Below are 22,802 nucleotides of genomic sequence, written 5' to 3'. Positions count from 1 at the left end.
TTGGCTATGTCCCAAACATAGCCAAACAATCTGAATATTGGCTCCATTATTATTATTGATTTTTTTTTTTTAATTTCTTTTGGAAAGTTTCCCAACAATCTGATGACAGCCCATGTATAAGCAGCTATGACTCTATTGAAATAAATGGAGGTCATCATAAGCTACTTGAGTTATCCAAAGGGTGACTGTCAGATTTAAATTGCTGGCATTCTACGTAAGAAACACAAAATAGGGACACCAGAATATACTAGTCTTAGCAGTCAGAGCTGATATTTTGATCCTGGGCTATTTGGACAGTGATATATCAAAGTGCCTAAGTAAGCACAGTGGTCGTTCTTGGACAGATGAGAAAGTAGAGAGGGTGAGATGATTGAAAGGTTGGGTGGAGGAAGCCTGGATGTTTTCTCTCTTTCTTTCTGCGTCTGTGAATGCACTCTTGCTCTTTCTCCATTTTGATGAGGACGTGATTCCTCTTGCTATTTCCCGAGGATGCCTTTGTTTTTGTAGAACTGACAGTCAGGCAGACGCAACCGGCCTCCTTCCCTGCGGAGGCCCGGCAGCCACAGCCATGCAGTCGCTCTCCCTGCAGTTCATCGGTGCACGAGGATGCTGGCCATCTCCTCCTTTTCCCCCCACAGGAGAAAGGCTTATTGTCTTGCCTTTGTCACTGGGGACTTCCTTTAAACAGTGGCTGACAGCTGCAGGATATGCGATTAAACGGGAGTGATCCAGGCCAATCAGGACAGCTGGTAAGTTGGCAGTGTTGTCAAGTCTTGAAATACAAGAATTTGCATAAAGATAGTGCCACTTACACAAAATTGGGACCTAGACATTAAAAATGAGAAAAGACTAAATAACTAACCATGGTCGCCAGTCTCCAAATGAAGAGTAAAGTGTTGCACATTAGATTACATTCTTTGAATTCATGCAAAACAGCACAGAAAGCATGCAGGAAACTGATTGCAAAGTTGACTAATTTAAAACCTCTGCAGATCTGTGTCATTTGCCTTTGACTTCAGTGCAGTCAGCTGTGGGCAATGGAAGTAACCCCAGCATGCAGACAGGATGCTGGAGATTGCCAGAAAGTCAGAACCACCGACACTGTACAATATCTTGCAAAGATGCCATTGGCTGTGTGACAGCAAATTTCATTATGATAGCATGATAGTTAAGAATAAAAAATAGCTGGATTAGCTGCTTAATTGGCAATACTTCAGAGGTGCACATGGCCAGCAGCAACACCCTGTCATCAACGACACTGTTGACACATTTGTCCAAACGTCTCCTTTGGCCTCCACTGACTTTCCGAGCAGCTGAGGTGGCAAGGAGTCGCGCATCGCCTCCAGAGGAGTAGGGACACAGGCAGGGGGACCAAAATCTGGTGAAAGCTTGGCATCTTGTCACGTGTGTGTGTGAACATTTGTGAAAAGAACTGACTGCTGTAAATATATTTTGACCTTAGAATTTTCTATTACCATTTTTCAGGAAAGAGACGAGAAATGGCTTCAGGAGCATTTTTTCATTACATTTGCAGACTGCTTTTTTTTTTTTTTTTATCTCAAAGGCAAATTATGCAAGGCAAATATGCAGACTGGTGTGGAATATTTGTGAGACTTTGCAAAGTGAAATTACCCACTTTCTCTAAGTTTTTGGGTTATCTCCCACAGAATGAATTGGACTGGCCAATTGGCATTCGGTCTTTTTTTTTTTTTTGTTCAGTGAACTCCCTTTACGTTTCTGATCGAGTTTCGATAAGCCCTTGAGCTGAAGAGGAGTCATTTTTGGAATAGCTCACATTGCTGGATGCAACCGCTTTTCGAAGGGAAACCACCCGCCTTAAGTTCCCTCTGAAAATCAGCAGCCACAAAGCACAAATCAGCAGCCACAAAGCACAAACGCGCCCGTGCATGTGGTGCCTGCCATTTCTGCAAGCAGCTGATGGAGAGCAAAGCAGTGCTCATGCATTTGTAAGTCAAATTGAGTGCATGGTGTTTTCCTCCCCAGACGTAAACATTGTCCCCCTGCCCACCCACAGGAATGCATCTGTTTAACCTGGCTAAAAGCTCTTATCCTACAGAAACATGCTTTGAAAATTGTCCTCTAGAGATACAACTTTGAAATTGTTTTTCCAAAAAAACCCCCAAAAGTTTGATTTTCAGTATGTTTTGATATTAAAAATCGACATGAGACAAGCCGTAATAAATTCACGACTTTACACCCATTTGGCATGCTGGCTCTTCTGCTCACAGAACAGAAATCAGCCAAGAGGGGGGAAACGGTACAGCATCACACTGTGAAACGGGGAGGGGGACACCTGAAAAGAAGAAAAAACTGGAGCTGAAGTCATCACTGAGATTCAGGCACGTCGCCCTGCAGATGCTGGTAGGCTCGGATTCTCTGCTGTCATCAGCTGACATCAGCTGCAGTGTCAACACTAACACGACACACAGGCTAGGGGGACGTGGCATTGTCTTACCACCTTAATAGAGTCATACCAGATTGTTCCAATCAAACCTCAATCCAGACAGCTTGGTGACCTGCTGCTGAGGGGTTTGAATAAACATGACCTTCCTCGTCATCCAATACAAAATAAAGAATATGTGTAAGAGAATAATGGTTCAATAAAAGCTGTATCGTGTTAGTCATGACAAGATCTAGCATTTGTAATTGTTTTTCATTTTACCACTAATCAGGTAACAAATCGGGTTCTGCGCATAGCATAGGACATGCTACCCATCAAGCCGTTGCAGTATGGTGCATCCAAAATGGATGCACATTGATTCAACGCACGCGCAATCACCTCTCCTGGCCCCCTGATGTTATAAGCAAATGAGCTGCCATACTAAAAAGGATGCATCCTTAGCGCGTCCATGGCATGGAGTGACCAGAGGCATGGCTGTGCGCAGGTTAGTAAACAGACACTCAATTTACAAGTGTCTGTAAATCCAGTGTCTGTTTTTTCCAACGGCAGCTATTTTACTGGCACAATACACATGCAAAATATACACAGCCTTCAGCGAGCGTATTGTGGGTGCATATTGTGCATCCTGAAATTTTTTTTTATGTCGACATTTTTTTTGCACGATGCGGCTTTCTTTGGTTCTTCCTTCTTAGTATCGCAATGATACTAAGTTGGAGAACCCCAAAAAAGCAGGTTTTTTTTTTTTTGGAGTCCTTGACGTGAGCACTCCAGGCAGGCGGAATTTTTTACATTGCGGGATGATAGCTAATAGCCTCATCTACATGGTATTTACAAGTGATGAGCGTTATTAGGTATGCCTTTGTTTGGATGCGTGTTTTGGATGTGTTGATCCTCTTATTACATCGAGGGGTTATGGTCGTGCATCCAAAATACACGTCCAACTGCTCATTAAGCTGTGCGCTAGGCTGAGCGCAATTTATTGCATCGGCCTGATAATTTGTGACTCTTTTCTGAATTTAGCTGCATGTGAATACACTGGAGAATCGTCAGGAATACCTTAAGGAAATGTTTAAACAAATAACTTAAATGGAAACATCAAATAATTGATGGAAGCAGCAGGGTAAATATTGCTACAAACCAAATTTAAATTGCCAATTGTATTCAGTGCATTAAGAAAAAAATCTACTTCTCTTCTTCGCTTGACATTTTCCAAAGTACTGCTTGAATTTACCATGAGGTAGCCAAGGGAGTAATATCACCTTTCATTTTCATGGCCGTACTTTGACAGTTTGCACACTGTCCTTGCATTATCAGTGTCATAAAAATCTTTATCCTGCAATAAGTTATCAGAATTATTATTATTATTTTTTTTTTTACCATTTAACCAGAATCTCGGTCACAAAATAGGAAAATAACATAAATGGTCTAGGTCCCTTTTCATTAAAGGAGATCTGCCTTTAACTCAGGCTACACTTTGTTAAACAATTTGACAATAGCAAAATCAATTTTCCACTGGAAAAAAAAACCAAGTCTTGCTTAATATCGATTTCATCGGTGACACCCATTATGTCTCAGTTCTGCATAAGTCCATTGAAATGAACACGCTGCTCTTCATCATTGCTCATGCTGCTTTCTGCGAATTGTAACGACGAGTGAGATATAGAATCTAGTATGTCATAACCAGTGAACAAAATTATATTTTCCATGCAATTTGAAACACAGAAATGCAGAGCGCAATGGCAGATCAAGACTGCAAAGCCCACCTTGCCTTTTTATTTTCTCTTCCTGTTGCAAATCCACAGATCTTACTTGCTATCCTTGTAGCCTCTGTACAATAGAATCAGATGCTCTAGAATATTCTAGAGGACTCTTGTGTGTTAATAAGGAATCCCAGGGAATTAGCACTTCTATGTCTGCGGGCCAGAAACCTTTGCAAAACAGCTTATGGAGTGCCATGTGTGTAGAGAGCCCTGTAAATTAGATCAGGAGACCCCATGTATATGTTTAGAGACCTCTATTGCTGGAACGGTATAGAGAGTTCCAGGGAGCAAGACAAAAGTGAACATCTCACCAGGCGAGCTACAAAATCAGCATGGAAAATTGCAGCAACTCTCCATACTCCTAAACTGAGCTTGTTTATTGCCCCAAGAGGCCTATGCAGTACTAACAATAGAACCTCCTCTTTCCAGGAGCCTTTTCTAGTGTCAGCACCTGAGAAATAATCTTTGCCATACTGAGTAGTGAGAAGGATTCAGGATGCTTAGTTGGAATGTCTTAATATTTCTAGGATGCGCAACTAACATAGGCCTGGATTTATCAAAATGCACTAAATACCGCATGCAATAGGAAAAGGGGTGTGTTTTATGGTAATAGGCAGTTTATCGCCAGGGGGACCATGTTTAAGCTCCTGGGGGGGAAGAGGGAGAGAGAGATAGAGAGCGCCTAGCCATAATGCCCTCATAAGAACATAAGAACATAAGAAAATGCCATACTGGGTCAGACCAAGGGTCCATCAAGCCCAGCATTCTGTTTCCAACAGTGGCCAATCCAGGCCACAAGAACCTGGCAAGTACCCAAAAACTAAGTCTATTCCATGTAACCATTGCTAATGGCAGTGGCTATTCTCTAAGTGAACTTAATAGCAGGTAATGGACTTCTCCTCCAAGAACTTATCCAATCCTTTTTTAAACACAGCTATACTAACTGCACGAACCACATTCTCTGGCAACAAATTCCAGAGTTTAATTGTGCGTTGAGTAAAAAAGAACTTTCTCCGATTAGTTTTAAATGTGCCCCATGCTAATTTCATGGAGTGCCCCCTAGTCTTTCTACTCATACTAGATTGGTATTTATATCTCTATGGGAGGCCCACCTAGTCACTAGAGGTGAGGTTTAGGTATTAGTGTAGGGGTTAGGGGTCACTTTGACATTCAGTGGAGTAGCATGAACATGTTCCCATGTCTTAGCACACAAGTTGGAATATAACATGTTGTGTCCCTGAACCTATTCAGAATCTGTACTAACAAAAAGAGTTTATCCCATTACAGAGAGGTTTTGTCAACCTTACCCAGTAAATGATTTGCTCCCGATCCACTACAACATATTGATTAACCACTAATTAGAACCTAAGAAACCACATCAAGGCAATACCCCTAACAAACACCAGTTACATTTCCTTATTTATCAATTACTTGGCTATACTTAATATCCCGCCATCCTGCTGTACCTTCCCTTCCCTGCTAATGCTCTTTGTTGAGTCAATGATTTCTTGAATTCTGATACTGTTGTGGCCTCCTACTTGCATTGTGAGGTGTCTCATTCATCCATCCTTCACCCTTTCTGTGAAAAAAATATTTCCTTATTTCACTTCTGAATCTATTCTAACCCTTTCAGGCTCATACTGTTTCCTGGTATTCTAGAATTTCCTGTCCATTAAAAAATGTTTGACTATTGTATATTATTATTGCTCTTGAGGTATTTGAATGATTCTCTCATATCCCTTCTCTCTTTCATCTCCTCCATGGGGTTAAGATGTGTTGATATTAGAGACTAATGCCTGATCATGACAATAGAAACTATTTTGAGTTTGCTTGTCTGTGTTGTTGCCTTAATACCTGTAGAATATTAGGTGGAAAATAAATACCCAAAAGGAGCATCAACTAATATACATTAGAGCCAACACAGATGAGGAAAACTGGAACAGTGCAATGAGAAATTTAAAAAAAAAAAAAGTGACACTCATATTGATCTTGGTTTTATATGATACCACATTTTCTAAAAATGTTTTGAATTTCTCATTATACTGTTTCAGTATTCTTCATCTCCAGTTTAAATATTAGGTGGAGCCAGCAGATATTAACAACTTTTATTATGTACACCACCACCCATTGTTACGGGTTCAGACCATGCAAGTAGTATTGGGGTGGGGGGTGGGGGGCTATTCTCACTGAGGTCTATACTGGGGGCTACCTGAGGGTCTTATCCCTTATAAACACACAATTACTGGGATTATACCTGGAGGCTTGAACACAGGAGCTAATTCCCAACACAAAGAGCCACACACAAACTTTAATTCAGTACATCACAGTTCCAGGTATTTAGGAAAGTTAGTTTATTTGAGCAATAGGAGGATAGAACAAATAAAATCAGGTTACACAGAGGAAGTAATGGTAGATAATAACAATTGCTACATATATATAAAAAGCTTATATGTTTCCAAAGGATCAGCCTGTACCATCACATCCAGAGCTTTCTCCCCACTCTCTTTCTTGCTGCTTCTTAAACACTACAATTGCTTGTGGAAACAGTGGTGTTTCCTCCCTCTGATTTCTTATCAAATTTTAGGCACAGCTGTGTGGCCTTCATTCTCTCTTAGGCTTTAGTATAACCCACGAGAGAAGGAGCTATACTCAACTTAGTGCTCACTAATGCAGATAATGTCTCAGATGTCCAGGTGGGCGCCCACCTCAGCAGCAGTGACCATCAAACGGTATGGTTTAATATCAATAAAAGAATAGGGAAAAGAACCACAAAGACCCGAGTTTTACAGTTCAAAAACACAGACTTTGAGGAAATGGGTAAGTATCTGGAGGAAGAACTAAAAGGATGGGAGAACGAGAGAGATGTGGATCAGCAGTGGACCAATCTAAAAGGAGCAATCACCAAGGCAACTACTCTATATGTTAGAAATGTAAAGAAAAGCAAAAGGAAACTGAAACCTATCTGGTTCTCAAAGGAGGTGGCTGACAAAATTAAAGCTAAAAGAACAGCATTCAAGATATATAAAAGATCCCAAAGGGAGGAGCACAAAGAAGCATATTTGAATCAACTGAGGGAGACAAAGAAATTAATCAAGTTGGCAAAAAGTCAAGCGGAGGAGAGGATTGCCAAGGAGATAAAAAATGGTGACAAAACATTTTTCAGATACATCAGCGAAAAGAGAAAGGTCCAAAGTGGTATAGCAAAATTGAAAGGTGGTAATGATCAATGTGTGGAGAGTGACGAAGAAATGGCAGAAATATTAAACGAATACTTCAGCTCTGTGTTCACTAAAGAAGACCCTGGAGAAGGACCATCTCTACACATCAAGAAACTGGAGGGAAGTGGAATAGATGAAAATCCTTTCCCAGTAGAAAATGTGTGGGAAGAGCTAAAGAACCTGAAAGTGGACAAAGCCATGGGGCCTGATGGTATTCATCCAAGGATATTGAGGGAGCTCAGAGATGTTCTGGCGGCTCCGCTGTGTGACCTGTTCAATAGATCCCTAGAAACGGGAGTGGTGCCGAGTGATTGGAGAAGAGCGGTGGTGGTCCCGCTTCACAAGAGTGGCAACAGAGAGGAGGCTGGAAACTACAGACCAGTTAGCCTCACTTCGGTGGTGGGAAAAGTAATGGAGTCACTGCTGAAAGAGAGAATAGTGAACAATCTACAGTCCGGAGAATCGATGGACCAGAGGCAACATGGATTCACCAGGGGAAGATCCTGTCAGACAAATCTGATTGACTTTTTTGACTGGGTAACCAAGGAATTGGATCAAGGAAGAGCACTCGATATCATATACTTGGATTTCAGCAAAGCTTTTGATACGGTTCCGCACAGGAGACTGGTGAATAAAACGAGAAGCTTGGGAGTGAGTGCCGATGTGGTGACCTGGATTGCAAATTGGTTGACGGACAGAAGACAATGTGTGATGGTAAATGGAACCTTCTCTGAGGAGAGAGCGGTTATAAGTGGTGTACCGCAAGGATCGGTGTTGGGACCGGTCCTGTTCAATATCTTTGTGAGCGACATTGCGGACGGGATTGAAGGTAAGGTTTGTCTCTTTGCGGATGACACTAAGATCTGCAACAGAGTGGACATGCCGGAAGGAGTGGAGAGAATGAGACGGGATCTAAGGAAACTGGAAGAGTGGTCGAAGACATGGCAGCTGAGATTCAATGCAAAGAAATGCAAAGTCATGCATATGGGGAGTGGAAATCCGAATGAAATGTATTCGATGGGGGGGGGAAGGCTGATGTGCACGGAGCAGGAGAGGGACCTTGGGGTGATAGTATCTAATGATATGAAGTCTGCGAAACAATGCGACAAGGCGATAGCAAAAGCCAGAAGAATGCTGGGCTGCATAGAGAGAGGAATATCGAGTAAGAAAAGGGAAGTGATTATTCCCCTGTACAGGTCCTTGGTGAGGCCTCACCTGGAGTACTGTGTTCAGTTCTGGAGACCATATCTTCAAAAAGACAAAGACAAGATGGAAGCGGTACAGAGAAGGGTGACCAGGAAGGTGGAGGATCTTCATCGGATGACGTACGAGGAGAGATTGAAGAATCTAAATATGTACACCCTGGAGGAGAGGAGGAGCAGAGGTGATATGATACAGACTTTCAGATACTTGAAAGGTTTTAATGATCCAAAGACAACGACAAACCTTTTCCGTAGGAAGAAAATCAGCAGAACCAGGGGTCACGATTTGAAGCTCCAGGGAGGAAGATTCAGAACCAATGTCAGGAAGTATTTCTTCACGGAGAGGGTGGTGGATGCCTGGAATGCCCTTCCGGAGGAAGTGGTGAAGACCAGAACTGTGAGGGACTTCAAAGGGGCATGGGATAAACACTGTGGATCCATAAAGTCAAGAGACCGCCAATGTAGAGTGGGTGGCTCACCAGAACGATGGCTACTGCCCGGAGACAATACCCTTATTAAATAAACATACAGATGCTGACTGTGACTCCAACATCGCTCTAAGCTTCAACGGCAAGAGGAAATGTGGAAAAAAGGATTTGCAATCACAAAGAGGGGAGTAGCTGGCTTGTTACGGCGGTTACTACCCCAAACCAAATAAGCCTAATACTTCACTTTCCAAGCATATACAGCATAGTTCTCTGCTTCAACGGCAGGGGAGAAGAAAAGAGGGTTCGCACTTACAAAGCGGGGAGTAGCTGGCTTATTACGGCGGTTACTACCCCAAACCAAATGTGCCTGATACTTCGCTTTCGATGCATATCCAGCATGGCTCTCTGCTTCATGGCATGGGAGAAAGGCTGATACATCAAGCATTTCCAGCATAGCTCTCTGCTTCAACAGCAGGGGAATAAGAAAAGCTGAGGCTTCACGCATATCCAGAATAGCTTCAACTGCAGGGGAGAAGAAAAAAAAAAAAGGATTCGCACTCACAAAGCAGGGAGTAGCTGGCTTGTTACGGCGGTTACTACCCTAAACCAAAAGGGCCTGATACTTCACTTTCAATGCATAACCAGCATGGCTCTCCGCTTCAACGGCAGGAGAGAGGAAAAACAACCAATAGGGGCTGTATGACATAGTCTGGGTAAAGGGAATAAACATGGGTGTAGCTTGCTTATTGCAGCGGTTACTACCCCTACTACCCCTACTACCCCTAACTAATCAAGCTAGGTATTTCACTTGGATGCAGCTCTATCACTGCTCTCTACATTAATGGTGGGGGTGGAAGGGAAATAGAACCAAGAGTTAAGAGAAAAAGATAAGTATGAGAGAAAAAATGTGTGAAGCTTGCTGGGCAGACTAGATGGGCCATTTGGTCTTCTTCTGCCGTCATTTCTATGTTTCTATGTTTCTATAATAACAACTGCTTTCTTGTCATAGACTTAGGGCCAGATTTTCAAAAGCATTTACTCGAGCAAAACTGTTTTTTGCTCGAGTAAATACACTTTACTCAAGTAAGTGGGCTTTTCAAAATTGCTACAATATATGCCATTGAATTGTCCATAGGATTTACTCAAGTAAGTGCACTTTACTCGAGTAAATAGCTTTTGAAAATTGCTACGATAGTATGTCACATTTACATGCGTAACTCCTTTGAAAATTACCCCCTTAGTGTAATAACAAAATAAACATGTTCTTGCCTGTTTGTAAACATTTCACAGTGCAAGACAGTAAACAGGAGTTCACTCAGAGGTTAACCTGTGGCCTTTAAACTAGTCTGTGTCTGGGTGAAAACTCTGAATCCATACGGCCTACCCTCTATATACATTCTCAGCAAAAGTAACAAAAAAATGTCTTCAACACCCGTCTAGGTGTGAGCTGCACAGTCAGAAAAGACAGAAAACAGAAATAAGACCCAAGAGAGTGACTAACACATTACCTGAATATTCCATACAAATAAAGCACTCTTTACTAGCATATAAACCACCCCTGCCCCCTAGGTGGCATAATCATCCAGTTACAAGGGTCACCCACAATTGTGCTGCGGTCCCTGCAGTCACCCCCCCCCCCCCCATGTTCAACTGGTGGTTTTAAAAACTGTACATCAGCCTTAGTCCTTGGTGAACATTAGGGATGTGAATCGTGTCCTCGATCGTCTTAATGATCGATTTCGGCTGGGAGGGGGAGGGAATCGTATTGTTGCCGTTTGGGGGGGTAAAATATCGTGAAAAATCGTGAAAAATCGTGAAAAATCGAAAAATCGCAAAACCGGCACATTAAAACTCCCTAAAACCCACCCCCGACCCTTTAAATTAAATCCCCCACCCTCCCGAACCCCCCCCAAATGACTTAAATAACCTGCGGGTCCAGCGGCGGTCTGGAACGGCAGCGGTCCGGAACGGGCTCCTGCTCCTGAATCTTGTTGTCTTCAGCCGGCGCCATTTTCCAAAATGGCGCCGAAAAATGGCGGCGGCCATAGACGAACACGATTGGACGGCAGGAGGTCCTTCCGGACCCCCGCTGGACTTTTGGCAAGTCTCGTGGGGGTCAGGAGGCCCCCCACAAGCTGGCCAAAAGTTCCTGGAGGTCCAGCGGGGGTCAGGGAGCGATTTCCCGCCGCGAATCGTTTTCGTACGGAAAATGGCGCCGGCAGGAGATCGACTGCAGGAGGTCGTTCAGCGAGGGTTCCGGCGCCTCGCTGAACAACCTCCTGCAGTCGATCTCCTGCCGGCGCCATTTTCCGTACGAAAACGATTCGCGGCGGGAAATCGCTCCCTGACCCCCGCTGGACCTCCAGGAACTTTTGGCCAGCTTGTGGGGGGCCTCCTGACCCCCACGAGACTTGCCAAAAGTCCAGCGGGGGTCCGGAAGGACCTCCTGCCGTCCAATCGTGTTCGTCTATGGCCGCCGCCATTTTTCGGCGCCATTTTGGAAAATGGTGCCGGCTGAAGACAACAAGATTCAGGAGAAGGAGCCCGTTCCGGACCGCTGCCGTTCCGGACCGCCGCTGGACCCGCAGGTTATTTAAGTCATTTGGGGGGGGGTTCGGGAGGGTGGGGGATTTAATTTAAAGGGTCGGGGGTGGGTTTTAGGGGGTTTTAGTGTGCCGGCTCACGATTCTAACGATTTATAACGATAAATCGTTAGAATCTCTATTGTATTGTGTTCCATAACGGTTTAAGACGATATTAAAATTATCGGACGATAATTTTAATCGTCCTAAAACAATTCACATCCCTAGTGAACATTGCCCTTTACAAGAAGATGGCTCTGACAAGGTGAGCCTGTCTGGAGCTAAAGGAGGAATTGATGGCTCTGGGATGACAGAGCATTAGGAACGTTCATAGTTTCATGAGGCACTCCAGTGTCTGAGGACAAGCAATATCTCATTTGCTCATTTTGGTGGTGACAGATTTGTTCATTAGTAGTCTGGACCTTTTTTTTTTGGTAGAGGTCTAGTGATTTTAATGATGGAAGCAGTCCTGTATCCTTTGGCAAACATAGGGTCTTTAATACCATGTCGTCTTATAACTGGTAGAGCATAAATTACTTTGCATATCTATAGGCAGTATTGCAAAAAATGCGGTCCAGCAATTACTGTAAATTTTATCAACCTTTCGCTGTCCCACAGTATGGTCGAGCCACTCGAGTTGCATAGTCCTCCTCATCCATTGATACCAGGCTTGGACCGAGGGTTTGGACGTGGAGTCCACCCAGACAGCCAGTATAGTTCGGCAGGCCAACAACACAGCACACCGTCCAAATCGATTCAAGGAAGAGCGCTGCAAGTGAGGCCCATGCATCAGAACCTCTGCTGTTTTGGCCACTGGAGCCCCAGTACATTTACTGATATTGTCCAGCACCATCGACCAAAACCCAGCCAGAGTGTCACAAAACAGCAGCCTGTGGAGTAAGATGCCTTCCTCTTTCCCACACTCGATACAATTCGGAGAAGTTAAGCGTTCATTTGAAAATGACGTACATCATCGCAAATAGCGTGATGAAGTATTCAAAATTGTAATTCCTTCAAACCTTGATCTGGATTATGGTGATGTATTGCTTTAAAACAGCCCATCAATGCAACAGGAGTCCAGGTACCTCCCTTCATGCCATTCCAATACGAGGATAATGTATCCAGGTGGGGGTAGTGACGAGAAGCCTTGCCCGGAATGTTCCAGCCAGTAATAGAGCTTTTCACACAGGCGGTATCAAAAACAAGGGTGGCAAACGCATATTCAGCAGTAAAAGCTTTGGCCGTCCATTGAAACTCCTGTAAATAGTGGTGGGCCTGGAGATAAGCAAAAAAAATGCCTGCGGGGAATCCTAAAAGTATCTGACAGTGATATAAAAATCCATATTATAGGTGTCTCCCCTTCATACGTATGGAATATGAAAGCAATGCCATGCCCCTTCCAATGTTGGAAAATATAGCTGCAATCGCACCGTGGCAGAAAGTCCGCATTTTCCATAAAGGGGAGGAAGAGAGAGGGCATGCCTGTCAATCCCCGGGCAGCACGAAGCCATCTCCAGGCTCATATGCAGGGTTAGAGGAGAGGACAAGGGAACTCCAGCGTTCATAGTAGAGCTGGGCTAGCGTGCAGCAGGAACAATGGGGACCAGGGAGCAGACATTACCTTCAATAGATTTGGATCACAATACACATACGAATCTGTAAGCCATTCTCCAACAAATCTCAGCTGGTAAGCGACATTATATAAACAAAAATCTGGCAAGCCCAGACCCCCATGTTCCCTGGAGCTAGCCAATGCAGCATATTTTATCCGTGCTCGATCTCCAGGCCCAAATGAATCAGGTAATAGCTGACTGAAGGGTTTTCAGATCATGAGCCATAAGCCAACAGGGTAGCATATGCAGTGTATAAAGAAGTTTGGGGACGATTACCATCTTCACCAAGGCACAGAGTCCAAAGACAGGCCACCAACTGAGATTGTAGAGTAGCCATCACGTCCTTAATGTTTAACGCATATAACCCCTTGAGTTCCCTGGGAATCCAAACCCATATTTGAGTTTGTCCGAGGCCCATGTAAAAGGAAAAGTGTCTCCCCAAGTATGCTGCAGGCACGGGTCAAGCGCTAGTGCCTCCGACTTGGTAAAGTTTATCTTAAGGTCTGCTATGGCCCTAAACTGAGTAAACAGCCGAATAATTATAGGGACACTCACTCAAGGGCGACCCGGACCAGAAAGAGCAAGATGTCATCAGCAAACATAGCTAACTTTAACTGGGGTCCCCCAATGCTCAACCACCAGAAATCTCACTCATTGCATAGACGAGTTGCCAAGGGCTCAATTGCCAGAACAAATAACAGAAGAGATAGGGGACACCCTTGTCGCACCCCACAGTGGAGAAAGAATGAGTCGGTAAGAGCTCCATTAATAAGTATACGCACTCTAGGGGTGCTATAGAGCGCCTCCATCCATCCCATGAACTTGTCACTAAATCCATACTGGCACAGGGACGAGAATAGATATTCCCAAGAGATAGAGTTGAACGCCTTTTCAGTGCCCAGGCTCAAACTCAGCGCCTCCTCTGTAGTTTGATAAGTTAAAGCCGCTATCAAACGCTGAACATTTCTCACCCCCTGTCGGCCTTTTACAAATCCCGTTTGGTCTGGGTGAATTAAGTCAGGGAGTGCCGAGTTGAGCCTAGCCGCCAAAACTGCAGCAAAAATCTTTATGTCAACATTTATAAGCGATATAGGGTGGTACGCTGTCACATCTAGGGGGTCTTTGCCCTTCTTAGGTGATACTATCATCGACTGATTCATAGTAGGTGGTACCCATTTTATGGTGCTCAGATCATTATAAAAAGAAGTCAATGAGGGTTGTAGAACATACTGAGGAAAAAAATACCAGAGGCCTCAAAATGAATTAAGGCTCTGAAGAAAGAAGAAGAAGCTATGGTGAACTATGGCCTAGTTTTGCAAAGCAACATATGAACTATGGCCTAGTAACACACACATTAGCAGAAACCAGGTGAAACGTCAACAAGTGAAGTCACAGGATGAGCATAAGATAAGAAGATGACAGGTCTGAGAAAGGGTATCTGTGAAGATAACAGATCTGAAAAAGGGTATCTGTGAAGAAAGTTTGTGCATATGAAGTAAGATAAGATTAAACGGGAACAAAGAGTAGCTGCACTTAGCAGCAAGGTTAACTGAAATCTTGTGGTTTTGGAACAAATAGTAGTTATCAATTAGCTTACAGAAAATGTATATAAAAAGAGCTTGCAAAAAGAAAAAATTAAGCAAATGTTCCAGACCATAGATGTGCTATGTACATGTTGTAAGTATACCTTTGCTTCCTGCGTATACCATTGCTTATACTCAGTATAATAAATATATTATTGTGTGATTTAAGACTTAGTCAGAGTTGTTATTACAAACAATTGGTGGATTGAATGCGGGCATTCGTCACATGTTTGCGGAAGCAACTCTGATTGTTTCTTGGGAAGAGTAGAAGATTTACGTTCTCTTGGTTTGATTTCCTAAGGCTCAGATTGATCAGCTGCAGCCCAATTGGTAATTAAAGGCCAAGAGTCCTGTGTAAATCGTGGTGATAGTTTTGAGAAAAGGCGCCTGAGGTTTTAACGCTGCAGCAATTGTTGTTTTTCTTGTATTTACTGTGTGGGTTGATATTAGCGTGTATATATTTTGTGTTCTTATTTTGTTTTGGTTACTATATACAGTTATATGTGCGTAGACTAAGTAAACGACAGTTTAAAATGGTTAACACACACCCAACCCCTAAAAGGGTCCCAGAAGGACAATTAGGAAAGCCTACCACGGTACGTACATTATATGTTAACAGTGATGATACATGTACGGCTGTCCAGCATGTAATTAATTTATTTCCATTTGAGAAAGACCTTATTAAGAAAACAAATGACAAATGGGGTAAATACTCTGCTAAAGATTCCTTTCTTTCCTGGCCCATGGAAGGATCTTTGAAACTTAGTCATTTATTGCCATTGTTAACATTCCTACAAGATAATAAAAAGAAAAATAGTCTAGAGAAACATCTGCATGTGTGGAATTTATTTTCAGTGACAGGTGACTTATATACAGCTGATAAAGAAATAAAAAAGAAAAACAAGGTTATAGGTGAGATAGGACCAAAAAACCCTAAATCCGCCCCCATATGTGACTACATGTCCCCTGCTGGAAGACAGTGATCACGAAATTTTAATGCCTATACCAGCAGGCTATGGTCCGTTGAAAGGTCCTGTACAAAAGCCTAAACCCTTATATCCGGACTTAGAACAAGCAGCTAAATTTGAACGGGAAGCTGCTGAGCTTTTCCCTGGAACAGATAACTTTAAAATTAAGGGATTAGTGCACCTGACACCTGCCGATGGCAAGGACTGTCAGCAATTACGGGTTAATGTGTTATCAGAAACCCCACAGAGTCGGTCAACAGAAACGGCTCAAGGGTCATCCTTGACACCAGAGATGATTAAAGAAAGGATTAAAACGAATGAGGAAGGTTCATATGGGGCTCCATGGTGGACCACTGTTAAGACAGAATTAGGCAATGCAAATATAAACACTCCTTGCCACCCGGAAGGGCCAGTAACTGAAGCACAGCTTTCAGAAATAAGGGAATTAATCAACAAATATTGTACGGAGTCAGAAGATTTGGAATTTATCCAAAAAGGTCTAGACATATGGTTAAAATGTATACAAGATTTAAACGCGCCACCTTCTAAGGGAGTAAGAAACAAGAAAGATAATGTGGAATTGAAAGAATTTCCTATCTTCCTAAGAGATAATGGGCAACAGCCACCCATTGCAGCTTATAAACCATATACACCAGTAGATATTAGTACGATTATACAAAAATTGCCTAGTATACATAAAGGAGCAAGGCTCTGGCTCGAGGCAATAGATACTAATACGGCCGGAACACATTTAGCCATAGGGGATTTTAAGGCGCTATGTGCAGCTTGCGGCATTAGTTTACCACAACTCTCAGCAGTAAGCGCACGTCCAAGACTTATAACCCATATTGCTGATGGACTCCCTTTTCAAGGACAGGATAGGATAGATTTGGTAAATGCTTTAAATGTCCTGTATCCTACAAGCATAGATTTTACAGCTATCACTGCAGCCAAGTGGGATGGCTTAACTGATTTTGCAATGCACTTGACAAAATGTATGGACATGTATAAGGCACAAACCGGGCAGGATGCTGATATACAGCCAAACATCCCTGTATTTTTACATTTATTCTATGCTACTTTGCCTGCAAATATGCAGACTAATTTGAATAATGTTGTGGCACTTTCAACAAAAACATGGCCAGAGGTGAGAAACACTTTAATGCATTTCGCCTCAGTGCATTGCAAAATGATAAGAACTTCTAATAAAGAGCAACAGAAAATGGCTAGCAAATTAATGACATTACAGATAGCGGACTTAGAAGAGAAAAAGAATATGAAAACACAAAGAAATCAGGATACAGTAAACCTACAAGGCAGTGATATACAGGATTGTTATGTGATACAGGGTCCTCCGCGTACCCCGTATGCAGGAATATATCAGGGAGCATATCCCTCCTATATCCCCCGAGGTCGAGGGATGAGAAGGGGAAGGGGAGGAAGAGGTTTTGCACAAGGGATAATGAATAGACCGTCCCCTGATAGAAGAGCTCATGTGCAGTGCTGGAATTGCCAGTCATTTGGACACTATGCAACTGAATGCAGGCGATCAGGAGTCCCTGATCAACAAACATTACAGACACCGCCGCCGCTTAACCAAACATTGCAGACACCCCCACCGTTATCTGCACCAGATCAGTTACAGGCTGGCCAACAGCCCTCACAATTCCCTGTGTGGGACCAAGGTAATTATTGACAGACTGCAGGGAATAGAGGAATGATCCAGGGAGATACTGTATTCTTACATAATTCAGAGCCGTTTATTCAACTATTAGTAGGTCCTCAGCAGGTTCCAATGCAATTTTTGATTGATACAGGTGCTACATCATCTGTTATTTGTGTTAAACCAAGCGCTGTAAAAAGATCCATTGAAACAAACACCACTATTGGCTTTGATGGCAAGCCCAGTAAAAAACATTTAACTGAATTAACCCCAGTAGTAATTAACACTACACAAGGTAAAAGAGAAGCTTCAGTTAAATTCTTAATTGCTGAACATTGCCCTGTAAATTTACTAGGACGAGACCTACTTACTCAATTTGGATTAACTCTCACCTTTAAAATCCCAAAATCTAAAAGTCTCCTTTCATTACTCACTTCAATAGGAAGTGAGGAGGAGAATGAAATCCCGGATGCATGGAAATGGGATCAACTACCTTTAGATTTATGGAGCACAGAGGAAGCTCCTTATGGTAGAGCAAAAACAGCTCCGGCTTATCGAATTAAAACAGTACCATTTGAGCTGGGACCAAATGTGAGCCCTTATCCAGTAAAAGAAAAATTAATGGAACCTACTATGAAACATATTGCTAGATTGTTAAAACATGGTATTATTGAAGAATCACAGTCACCCTATAATACTCCTTTGTTCCCTGTGCCAAAAGGAGAAAATGATGTCAGAATTGTTCATGATTTACGTGCATTGAATGATATAGTGATTCCACAATATCCAGTTTGTGCTAATCCTCTGACATTATTACAAACACAGCCCATATATAAGTTCAACTCTGTCATTGATTTATCTAATGCATTCTTTGCAATTCCTCTACATACTGCTTCTCGTGATCTAACATCTTTTGTATTAGGCACAAAGGCTTATCGATGGGCACGGATGCCCCAAGGTTTTACAGATAGCCCGACTGTATTTTCAAAACAATTGAACAAGGATCTAGAGCAGTTCAGAAGTATTTTACCTAAATCAGTATCTTTATTTACATATGTTGATGACATATTGCTTTCTGCTGAAACTAAAATAGAATGTTGTGAATGGACATTTAAATTATTACAAAGGCTTGGTGAGGCAGGATATAAATGTAATCAACAGAAATGTGTATTAGCTAAGACTCAAGTAAATTTTCTAGGTCAAATAATATCCTCAGCTACTAAACACATAACAAAGGACCTATTGTTAGAACTACAGAAACAGGAGTTTCCCCAGAATTTAAAGCAATTACGAGGTTTATTGGGAACTTTTAATTACTGTCGACAATGGATACCAAGTTATTCAGCGCGCATTTCTCCTCTACTGAGGCATTTACAGGTACCGGCTGGTACTGGGTCTTATGCGCAAATAAAATTGACTGAAGATGACGAAATGGTAATACAAGATGTATTACAGACTTTACTACAGGCTGAACCCTTAGGTACTGTAGACCCCAGGCTGAAAGTGCATATATGGGTCCGAGACATGGGAAACACATGGGCTGCTTTTGTAAATCAAGAAGATACACCGAAACAAGCAGTGGCATTTCTATCTGGATCCTATAGTCCAGTGGAAATGGCTCTACCTGAAATTCCAAAGTTATTAACTGCTATTGTCGCCGCTATTGGTAAATGGCGAGCTATGATGCCATATAGCTCGTTAATTTTACACTGCGCTCATTCAATACATCATTTGCTAACGACTAGTCAGGCTGCATTGACAGCAACCAGATTTGGTAAATATCAAACAATATTGACTGGCCAAGATATAGTAACAGCACCTCTCACGAAAGCTCAGAATAAGTTACTAGATTGTTTTTTTCCTAGTAATGTACAGAGACAAATTGAAAGAAAAGACATCCCGGACCTTTTACTGACCCAGTTTGATCCCCTTGACAAGGGACTAATATGGTTTACAGATGGGGCACAGAAAGACCAGCAAGCAGCGTTTGCAGCATTAAGTGTTACACCCAGTTTAGATATTATTACCAAAATACAGTATCAAACAGGGAAAGGTGTAACAGCACAAGAAGCTGAACTCCTTGCTGTAATAGCAGCTTTGAAATCTTCAGGAATAAAAGAGCACTGCACAATCTATACTGATAGTTCATATGTAGTTAGTTCTCTACAATACCATTTATTGAAATGGAAAAGAAGGGGAATGATTACTGCCACGGGTCAGCCCTTACAACATATCAACAACTGGAAACAAATATTGAACTTATTATCAAAAAGGGAAGGGGTTGGTTCTAAAACTGCTATAGTATGGACGCCAGCACATACCGGACATATGAGCTTTGAGGCACAAGGAAATGACCTAGCAGATAAAGCTGCTACAGAAGTGCTTACCGTGAAACTAATGACTATGCAAACACGGTTTAGCTCAGAATTAATGCATACTCCATATCCCATGCCACTTGACATACTCCATGAACAACCTAGTGGTGAGGAATTACAGAAATGGGTGACAATTGGATGTTATAAAAAAGGGAAAGAATGGCTCCACCCTAATGGAAAAAAATGTCTGACAACATCAGAAGTGTTGCGATACTTCTTGGCATGGCATGCAACCATGCATCTGTCTGCCACTGCACTATTAGCAGGCATACAAAGTAATCATTGGAACCAGAATCTTTATGCTTTAGCTGTACAGATAATTCATAACTGTTTAGTCTGTTCTACTCATATAGCTCGTCGAGGCCCAGCTGTGAGTCCTGGGAACTTGCCTATCCCCCAGGGACCAGGTTTGGAATGGCATATTGATTACACTGATATGATTGAAGCAGTTAAAGGAAAACGGTATGTATTGGTATGGGTGGATAGCTTTTCACATTGGATAGAAGCTTTCCCATGTACAAAAGAAACAGCTCATGTAGTTATTGATACCTTTTTACATAGAATTTTACCAGCCCATGGATGTCCAATCAAAATTGTATCTGATAATGGGACACATTTTAATAATCAAATTATGAATATATTACAAGAGATCTGTAATATTATCCATCGACGTGTGTCAGTCTATAAGCCAACCTCGAATGGTTTGGTAGAACGATATAACGGAATATTGAAAACCAAATTGAGGGTATTGCTAGCAGCATTAAATAAAAACAAAACAAACAAATTATATACCTGGTTGGATGTATTACCATTGGCCTTAATGAATATACGGAATACGCCAGGTACAATCCATGAGATTACTCCATTTCAATTACAGACAGGACGGATTATGAATCCGGTGAGAATAAGACAAACTGATACTCAAGTAGAGTATTGGAAAAAAGTTCAGCCCCTAGTAGCCATGGCAGCAGATCTCATACAGACTGAATCGAAAAAGGTTCCTAAACAATCTTTTTGCGCTTCCTTTTCAGTAGGTGATCAAGTACTACGAAAGAATTACACCCACAAGACTTGGAAGGATCCGATATACGTTGGACCTTTCACTATCACAGACCTCAGCCATACTGCTGCTAAACTATCTGAACATTCCACTTGGGTACATTTGTCGGATATACGGACATTTAATCCGATACTATAATTGGACTGTTGCATTATCTTTTCTCTCTGAAGTAGACTGACGACTGCAGGAAAAGAAAATGTTATGTTTACTAACCTGTTTATATGTACTAACGTATACATGGCCACTTGTTATTTCTTTCCCTCTCCAACAGGCCCCTGTTTCAGGTTTAACAAATTTGTGGGTACAGACAATACAAGAATTAGTAAAGACTCTTCCAGCAGATGTTACTGATTGTATCGTCTGTACTCCACATCAAAAAGCCCATTCACATGTCCCAGCCATTTCCTTTCCAGTTCCATTACACCATATTTTAGGATTTAAAGATAATGGACAACACAATATGACCATAGATCCATTAGCAGGACAAACATGGACACAATATTTGGGTAATGCCAAACCTCCCCCACTTACAGCTGATTTACCAAAAAATGGTTTTCTTTGCCTTAGTAATGTTACTTCCCCGAACCCTATTCCTTGCAACTATACTTACTCCACATACAATACAACATGGATTATTCGTAAGGGAACCATCTTACCCAGCACCCCTTTCACTGACATTGTAATAAGCTGTAATTGCACATTTTCACAAATTACTGCATCTCCTCCACCAGGTTGCCTCCCATGTATAGCAAATCTGTCCAAGATTGTACATGTAGCCACCGACACCCAATATATACGCACTTTCAATTCCACATACACTGTCTGTCCACGTCTGTGTGACCTCTTCAACATAGCAGACAATAACTGTTCATCTGAAAATGACTTATCTTTGGTTCCTTGTAGTGTATTAGGAAAATATAAATCTCCTTTTGTTTATGGCCCTTATGACAATAGCAATGATACCGTAATACAAAACTTTGCAAATCTTTATGTTGGACATTATTGGTTGTGTGATGGAATAGTCTTCCTCAAACTCCCTACATACTATGAATTTTGTGTGTTAGTTACATTTAACTATTTTTCTCGAATTATTCCATTAAATCACCCTATGCATACCCGCTCCCGAAGGAGTGTTCCCTCAGCTGTCCCTGAAGATCAAGCAATCCAACTCTCATTGGATTATATTAACACAACCTACCCTTTAACTAAAACTAGATTAGATGCATTAAGCTATACCTCATGGTTACCATTTGCCCAACCTGCAGTTGCAGCTGAATTGGGAATGGCCATTCGGCGACTACAATCTGTTCTCCATGTAGTCACGCATGAATTAGAGATCGCCCTTAAAGCCCTTCAAGACACGGTAGATGAATTAACTACGGTTTCTACATATAATCGACATGGTCTGGACTATATATTGGCTGCCCAAGGCGGATTGTGTACGGTACTTAATAGCTCTGAATGTTGTACAGTAGTGGTCAATCGCTCTTATATAGTTTACAACGCAATGCAAAAGATACAAGAACTGGCTAGACTTCAAGTTAGCGATTTTGAGGGAGGAATCTCAGTAACTTGGTGGGATTCCATAACCTCCTGGTTTTCTAACTTATCTAGTCATTTGAAGGGGATAGTAGGAGTTTTTCTTGGATTATTAGTTTTAGGTATAATGTTATGTTTTTGTATTCCATGTATTTGTTCAGTATTACAATATTGTCGACCAAAGATGCCAACACCAAAACCAGTAACCAATATGATAGCGTATAGCAATATAAACTTGAGAACTACTAGAATGATCCAAACCACAATCAGTACAGATGATAGCTGGGAAACGGAAAGTGAGAGCAGTTAAAAAAGGGAGGTCCTAGGGAGGTGTCCACAGATACAAAGAAGAAAACCCTAGTCTCTATGCTGTTCCCCTGTGTGAAGAA

This window comes from Rhinatrema bivittatum, chromosome 2 (assembly GCF_901001135.1).
Source record: "Rhinatrema bivittatum chromosome 2, aRhiBiv1.1, whole genome shotgun sequence".
Taxonomy (NCBI): domain Eukaryota; kingdom Metazoa; phylum Chordata; class Amphibia; order Gymnophiona; family Rhinatrematidae; genus Rhinatrema; species Rhinatrema bivittatum.
This window is presented reverse-complemented; position numbering follows the sequence as displayed.